This window comes from Prunus dulcis, chromosome 6 (genome assembly GCF_902201215.1).
Source record: "Prunus dulcis chromosome 6, ALMONDv2, whole genome shotgun sequence".
In the NCBI taxonomy this organism is placed as follows: Eukaryota; Viridiplantae; Streptophyta; class Magnoliopsida; order Rosales; family Rosaceae; genus Prunus; species Prunus dulcis.
The window spans coordinates 22,890,573-22,899,738 of NC_047655.1; positions in this window are offsets into that span (position 1 = coordinate 22,890,573).

Below are 9,166 nucleotides of genomic sequence, written 5' to 3' on the forward strand. Positions count from 1 at the left end.
GCTTATGCGCCACGCGTCAAACGAGCTGCACTAGTTTTTTTTTTCGAAAAACAAAAAAGTATATATATGACGGCTATACTCTTCTTAAAAAAGCAATTATATGTGTTTCGTGGTTAATATATATATATTTTAATAAATCAAAAGGTTAGCCTTGGGCCTTAGGGTTCTTGGGCTCTGTGATTTAAATTAAACCCGATTAGTTAATTAATTATTTTTAAATAATTGCCTTTGGGCTTTTGGCCATATTTAATTTCATTATTCTATTTGTTGTTTAAAATATAATTACTAATTAAAGTAATTAAAAAAGGCTAAAATATTTCTTAATTTCATATATTAAATTAAAGAAGTAGGCCAAACAACAAAAGTTAAGAAACTTTTTTTTTTTTAAATTTTCATTTAGAAAAGTATAGCCGCACGGCTATACTATTTAAACATATATATATCTATATATATAGAGAGAGAAACGAGCCCATGGCCTAGGTGCCACGTGTCAAGTGAGTAAAGCCGAACGGCTATAAAATTTTTGAAAAAAAAGTAGAAAAAAGAGTATAGCCGTGCGGCTATACTATTTCTCAAAATTTTTTAAAAAAGAATCTGGTATAGCCGGGCGGCTATACTATACATGTACTCATACAGACCAGCCCACCGCTTATGCGCCACCCGTCAAACGAGCAGCACCGGTTTTTTTTTTTCAAAAACTAAAAAGAGTATAGCCGCGCGGCTATCCTATTGTAAAAAATCAATATATATATATATTATTAATTAATCAAAAGGTTAGCCTTGGGCCTTCGGGCTCTTGGGCTCTGTGATTTAAATTAAACCCGATTAGTTAATTAATTATTCTTAAATAATTTCCTTTGGGCTTTTGGCCATATTTAATTTTATTATTCTATTTGTTGTTTAAAATATAATTACTAATGAAAGTAATTAAAAAAAGCTAACATATTTCTTAATTACATATGTTAAATTAAAGAAGAAGGCCAAAAAACAAAAGTTAAGAAAATTTTTTTTAAAAAAAAAAATTTTCATTTTCAAAAGTATAGCCGCACGGCTATACTATTTAAACACATATATATATATATATATATATAAAGAGGGACGAGCCCATGGCCTAGGTGCCACGTGTCAAGTGAGTAAAGCCGAACGGCTATAAAATTTTTGAAAAAAAAGTGGGAAAATGAGTATAGCCGCGCGGCTATACTATTTTTCAAAATTTTTAAAAAAGAATCTGGTATAGCCGAGTGGCTATACTGTACATGTACGTATACAGACCCGCCCCCGCTCATGCGCCACGCGTCAAACAAGCAGCACTGGTTTTTTTTTTTTTCAAAAACAAAAAAGAGTATAGCCGCACGGCTATACTCTTGTAAAAAACAATTATGTGTTCCGTGGTTAATATATATATTTTTAATAAATCAAAAGGTTAGCCTTGGGCCTTAGGGTTCTTGGGCTCTGTGATTTAAATTAAACCCGATTAGTTAATTAATTATTTTTAAATAATTGCCTTGGGGCTTTTGGCCATATTTAATTTCATTATTCTATTTGTTGTTCAAAATATAATTACTAATTAAAGTAATTAAAAAAGGCTAATATATTTCTTAATTACATATATTAAATTAAAGAAGTAGGCCAAACAACAAAAGTTAAGAAACTTTTTTTTTTTTTAAATTTTCATTTAGAAAAGTATAGCCGCACGGCTATACTATTTAAACATATATATGTATATATATATATAAAAAGGGACGAGACCATGGCCTAGGCGCCACGTGTCAGGTGAGTAAAGCCGAACGGCTATAAAATTTTTGAAAAAAAGTAGGAAAATGAGTATAGCCGCGCGGCTATACTATTTCTCAAAATTTTTAAAAAGAATATGGTATAGCCGGGCGGCTATACTATACATGTACGTATACAGACCCGCCCACAGCTTATGCCCCACGCGTCAAACGAGCAGCACTAGTTTTTTTTTTTCGAAAAACAAAAAAGAGTATAGCCGCACGGCTATACTCTTTTAAAAAGCAATTATGTGTTCCGTGGTTAATATATATATTTTTAATAAATCAAAAGGTTAGCCTTGGGCCTTAGGGTTCTTGGGCTCTGTTATTTAAATTAAACCCGATTAGTTAATTAATTATTTTTAAATAATTGCCTTGGGGCTTTTGGCCATATTTAATTTCATTATTCTATTTGTTGTTTAAAATATAATTACTAATTAAAGTAATTAAAAAAGGCTAAAATATTGCTTAATTACATATATTAAATTAAAGAAGTAGGCCAAACAACAAAAGGTAAGAAACTTTTTTTTTTTAAAATTTTCATTTAGAAAAGTAAAAGTATAGCCATACGGCTATATACTATATAATATATATATATATATATATATATAAAAGGGACGAGCCCATGGCCTAGGCGCCACGTGTCAGGTGAGTAAAGCCCGAACGGCTATAAAATTTTTTGAAAAAAAGTAGGAAAATGAGTATAGCCTTGGCGACTATACTATTTCTCAAAATTTTTAAAAAGAATATGGTATAGCGGGTCGGCTATACTATACATGTAACGTGATATACAGACCCCCCCACAGCTTATATGCCACGCGCGTCAAACGAGGAGCACTAGTTTTTTTTTTCGGAAAACAAAAAAGAGTATAGCCGCACGGCTATACTCTTGTAAAAAGCAATTATGTGTTCCGTGGTTAATATATATATTTTTAATAAATCAAAAGGTTAGACTTGGGCCTTAGGGTTCTTGGGCTCTGTGATTTAAATTAAACCCGATTAGTTAATTAATTATTTTTAAATAATTGCCTTGGGGCTTTTGGCCATATTTAATTTCATTATTCTATTTGTTGTTCAAAATATAATTACTAATTAAAGTAATTAAAAAAGGCTAATATATTTCTTAATTACATATATTAAATTAAAGAAGTAGGCCAAACAACAAAAGTTAAGAAACTTTTTTTTTTTAAATTTTCATTTAAAAAAGTATAGCCGCACGGCTATACTATTTAAACATATATATATATATATATAAAGGGACGAGCCCATGGCCTAGGCGCCACGTGTCAGGTGAGTAAAGCCGAACGGCTATAAAATTTTTGAAAAAAAGTAGGAAAATGAGTATAGCCGCCCGGCTATACTATTTCTCAAAATTTTTAAAAAAGAATATGGTATAGCCGCGCGGCTATACTATACATGTACGTATACAGACCCGCCCACCGCTTATGCGCCACGCGTCAAACGAGCAGCACTAGTTTTTTTTTTTTTTTTTTCGAAAAACAAAAAAGAGTAAAAAGCAATTATGTGTTCAGTGGTTAATATATATATTATTAATTAATCAAAAGGTTAGCCTTGGGCCTTGGGGCTCTTGGGCTCTGTGATTTAAATTAAACCAGATTAGTTAATTAATTATTTTTAAATAATTGCCTTGGGGCTTTTGGCCATATTTAATTTCATTATTCTATTTGTTGTTTAAAATATAATTACTAATTAAAGTAATTAAAAAAGGCAAAAATATTTCTTAATTACATATATTAAATTAAAGAAGTAGGCCAAACAACAAAAGTTAAGAAACTTTTTTTTTTAAAATTTTCATTTAGAAAAGTATAGCCGCACGGCTGTACTATTTAAACAAATATATATATATATATATATATATAAAAAGGGACGAGCCCATGGCCTAGGCGCAACGTGTCAGGTGAGTAAAGCCGAACGGCTATAAAATTTTTGAAAAAAAGTAGGAAAATGAGTATAGCCGCGCGGCTATACTATTTCTCAAAATTTTAAAAAAAGAATATGGTATAGCCGCGCGGCTATACTATACATGTACGTATACAGACCCGCCCACAGCTTATGCGCCACGCGTCAAACGAGCAGCACTAGTTTTTTTTTTCGAAAAACAAAAAAGAGGATAGCCGCACGGCTATACTCTTGTAAAAAGCAATTATGTGTTCCGTGGTTAATATATATATTTTTAATAAATCAAAAGGTTAGCCTTGGGCCTTAGGGTTCTTGGGCTCTGTGATTTAAATTAAACCAGATTAGTTAATTAATTATTTTTAAATAATTGCCTTGGGGCTTTTGGCCATATTTAATTTCATTATTCTATTTGTTGTTTAAAATATAATTACTAATTAAAGTAATTAAAAAAGGCTAATATATTTCTTAATTACATATATTAAATTAAAGAAGTAGGCCAAACAACAAAAGTTAAGAAACTTTTTTTTTTTAAATTTTCATTTAGAAAAGTATAGCCGCACGGCTATACTATTTAAACATATATATGTATATATATATATATATATAAAGGGACGAGCCCATGGCCTATGGGCCACGTGTCAGGTGAGTAAACCCGAACGGCTATAAAATTTTTGAAAAAAAGTAGGAAAATGAGTATAGCCGCGCGGCTATACTATTTCTCAAAAGTTTTAAAAAAGAATATGGTATAGCCGCGCGGCTATACTATACATGTATGTATACAGCCCCGCCCCCAGCTTATGCGCCACGCGTCAAACGAGCAGCACTAGTTTTTTTTTTTCGAAAAACAAAAAAGAGTATAGCCGCACGGCTATACTCTTGTAAAAAGCAATTATGTGTTCCGTGGTTAATATATATATTTTTAATAAATCAAAAGGTTAGCCTTGGGCCTTAGGGTTCTTGGGCTCTGTGATTTAAATTAAACCCGATTAGTTAATTAATTATTTTTAAATAATTGCCTTGGGGCTTTTGGCCATATTTAATTTCATTATTCTATTTGTTGTTTAAAATATAATTACTAATTAAAGTAATTAAAAAAGGCTAAAATATTTCTTAATTACATATATTAAATTAAAGAAGTAGGCCAAACAACAAAAGTTAAGAAACTTTTTTTTTTTAAAATTTTCATTTAGAAAAGTATAGCCGCACGGCTATACTATTTAAACATATATATGTATATATATATATAAAAAGGGACGAGCCCATGGCCTAGGCGCCACGTGTCAGGTGAGTAAAGCCGAACGGCTATAAAATTTTTGAAAAAAAGTAGGAAAATGAGTATAGCCGCGCGGCTATACTATTTCTCAAAATTTTTAAAAAAGAATATGGTATAGCCGGGCGGCTATACTATACATGTACGTATACAGACCCGCCCACAGCTTATGCGCCACGCGTCAAACGAGCAGCACTAGTTTTTTTTTTTCGAAAAACAAAAAAGAGTATAGCCGCACGGCTATACTCTTGTAAAAAGCAATTATGTGTTCCGTGGTTAATATATATATTTTTAATAAATCAAAAGGTTAGCCTTGGGCCTTAGGGTTCTTGGGCTCTGTGATTTAAATTAAACCCGATTAGTTAATTAATTATTTTTAAATAATTGCCTTGGGGCTTTTGGCCATATTTAATTTCATTATTCTATTTGTTGTTTAAAATATAATTACTAATTAAAGTAATTAAAAAAGGCTAAAATATTTCTTAATTACATATATTAAATTAAAGAAGTAGGCCAAACAACAAAAGTTAAGAAACTTTTTTTTTTTAAAATTTTCATTTAGAAAAGTATAGCCGCACGGCTATACTATTTAAACATATATATATATATATATAAAGGGACGAGCCCATGGCCTAGGCGCCACGTGTCAGGTGAGTAAAGCCGAACGGCTATAAAATTTTTGAAAAAAAGTAGGAAAATGAGTATAGCCGCGCGGCTATACTATTTCTCAAAATTTTTAAAAAAGAATATGGTATAGCCGGGCGGCTATACTATACATGTACGTATACAGACCCGCCCACAGCTTATGCGCCACGCGTCAAACGAGCAGCACTAGTTTTTTTTTTTCGAAAAACAAAAAAGAGTATAGCCGCACGGCTATACTCTTGTAAAAAGCAATTATGTGTTCCGTGGTTAATATATATATTTTTAATAAATCAAAAGGTTAGCCTTGGGCCTTAGGGTTCTTGGGCTCTGTGATTTAAATTAAACCCGATTAGTTAATTAATTATTTTTAAATAATTGCCTTGGGGCTTTTGGCCATATTTAATTTCATTATTCTATTTGTTGTTTAAAATATAATTACTAATTAAAGTAATTAAAAAAGGCTAACATATTTCTCAATTACATATATTAAATTAAAGAAGTAGGCCAAAAAACAAAAGTTAAGAAACTTTTTTTTTTTAAAAAAAAAATTTCAATTTGAAAAGTATAGCCGCGCGGCTATACTATTTAAACATATATATATAGAGAAACGAGCCCATGGCCTAGGTGCCACGTGTCAAGTCAGTAAAGCCGAACGGCTATACAATTTTTGAAAAAAAAAAAAGTGGGAAAATGAGTATAGCCGCGCGGCTATACTATTTCTCAAAATTTTTAAAAAAGAATATGGTATAGCCGGGCGGCTATACTATACATGTACGTATACAGACCCGCCCACAGCTTATGCGCCACGCGTCAAACGAGGAGCACTAGTTTTTTTTTCGAAAAACAAAAAAGAGTATAGCCGCACGGCTATATTCTTGTAAAAAGCAATTATGTGTTCCGTGGTTAATATATATTTTTAATAAATCAAAAGGTTAGCCTTGGGCCTTAGGGTTCTTGGGCTCTGTGATTTAAATTAAACCCGATTAGTTAATTAATTATTTTTAAATAATTGCCTTGGGGCTTTTGGCCATATTTAATTTCATTATTCTATTTGTTGTTTAAAATATAATTACTAATTAAAGTAATTAAAAAAGGCTAAAATATTTCTTAATTACATATATTAAATTAAAGAAGTAGGCCAAACAACAAAAGTTAAGAAACTTTTTTTTTTAAAATTTTCATTTAGAAAAGTATAGCCGCACGGCTATACTATTTAAACATATATATGTATATATATATATATATATATATATAAAAAGGGACGAGCCCATGGCCTAGGCGCCACGTGTCAGGTGAGTAAAGCCGAACGGCTATAAAATTTTTGAAAAAAAGAAGGAAAATGAGTATAGCCGCGCGGCTATACTATTTCTCAAAATTTTTAAAAAAGAATATGGTATAGCCGGCTATACTATACATGTACGTATACAGACCCGCCCACAGCTTATGCCCCACGCGTCAAACGAGCAGCACTAGTTTTTTTTTTTCGAAAAACAAAAAAGAGTATAGCCGCACGGCTATACTCTTGTAAAAAGCAATTATGTGTTCCGTGGTTAATATATATATTTTTAATAAATCAAAAGGTTAGCCTTGTGCCTTAGGGTTCTTGGGCTCTGTGATTTAAATTAAACCCGATTAGTTAATTAATTATTTTTAAATAATTGCCTTGGGGCTTTTGGCCATATTTAATTTCATTATTCTATTTGTTGTTTAAAATATAATTACTAATTAAAGTAATTAAAAAAGGCTAACATATTTCTTAATTACATATATTAAATTAAAGAAGTGGGCCAAAAAACAAAAGTTAAGAAACTTTTTTTTTTTAATTTTTATTTTTAAAACTATAGCAGCGGCTATACTATTTAAACGTATATATAAAAAGGGATGAGCCCATGGCCTAGGTGCCACGTGTCAAGCGAGTAAAGCCGAACGGCTATAAAATTTTTGAAAAAAAAAATAGGAAAATGAGTATAGCCGGGCGGCGATACTATTTCTCAAAATTTTTAAAAAAGAATCTGGTATAGCCGGTTGGCTGTACTGTATTTTTTGTGTTCTTTTTTGTTTTTCCGAAACAGTACTCTTGCTGATTTTCTTTTATTAAATAGTACAGCCGCACGGATATACCGGGTTTTGCGAAAATTTATTGGAGGATAGTATAGCCGCACGGCTATACTATACATAGGGTGCTTGCAAATTTATTGGAAGTTGGCCCTACACAAGGGGAATTGGAAGTTGGGCCAAGTGGAAGCCAATGGGCTTCAAATTCAACTTGGGCATTGAATATATAATATTTAATTATCAAAAAGATGGCATTGGGCCTTGGGGCACTTGTGCATTTATGATTTAAATTAATTAATTAGTTTCGAATTATTATTATTATTATTTTTAAATTTCTTTTTAAAAAAAATTAATTCGGATTAGTTTAATTAATTTCACTGGGGGGGCCATTTTGTCTTCATTTTTATTTTTAATAATAAATAGTATATCATATTGCCGTTTAATAATCGTGTTTATATATATATATATATATATTTATAATACGGGTCGTTACTATTTTCAGCCATTTTACAAAACGGACAACGCCAAATTTTCTGATCACCCAAACACAAGATGCTAAAAGGCAAAAATTTGCTACTGAACAGAGCAAGGGTGCCTTGAAAGCCCTCATTGACAAGATTTGGAGAACTGGTTTGCAATTTGGGTTCCAATGAAATTTACGGAACTCATCATCCGTAACTAAATACCGGCTTTGAATAGCATTTATCTATTAAACCCAAAAACCACAAGATTCAGTACTATTACAAAGAAAGTAGAGACATTTTTCCAGCATTCAAAGAAATTAGAGATATTTGAACTCAAATATCAACGTCATGAATTAACCCTTGTTTTGAACAAGCACAATTCAGCTTAGGCATTAGGCGCCTATTATTATGATCCTCAACTGTTAATCAACGGGACTACAGTACCTTTAGCATCATTCTGGCTATTAACAAACTCTTTATTGTTATAAAACTAAAGGAAATTGGAGAGAGAAGAGAAATGGAGAAAGCAGAGAAAAACTCTGCCATTGGAATTCTTCCGTTTCTCTCACTGATACAAGAAGAAGGGATGAACCCTTTTGTAAACAAAATTTCTTCCAACATGTGGGCCCTCTCCCAACATGTGGGCTCCACTAATTATTTACAACACTCCCCTTTGGAGGCCACAAATGATACAGAATATGTCTCGTTAAAAACCTTGCCAGTAAAAACCCAGTAGGACAAAAACTGGTCGAAGGAAAAAAGAGTACATAACCATGCGTAACATAAAATTCTGTGTATATTGACATGCGTGCGACACTGCCTCGTTAAAACCTTGCCAGGAAAAACCCAGTGGGATAAAAACCTGATGAAGGAAAAAGAGTACAGTGTATGAAAGTCTTTATGAATACCATGCTCCCCCTGATGAATATCTCCCCCTGAAAACTTCATGACTAGCTGTTTCCAGTAAGCGACCATAGAGATTTTCAGAGTCCGCATATCTAATAACACTTGGGCTATTTATAATTTCACTCAAAAAAAAT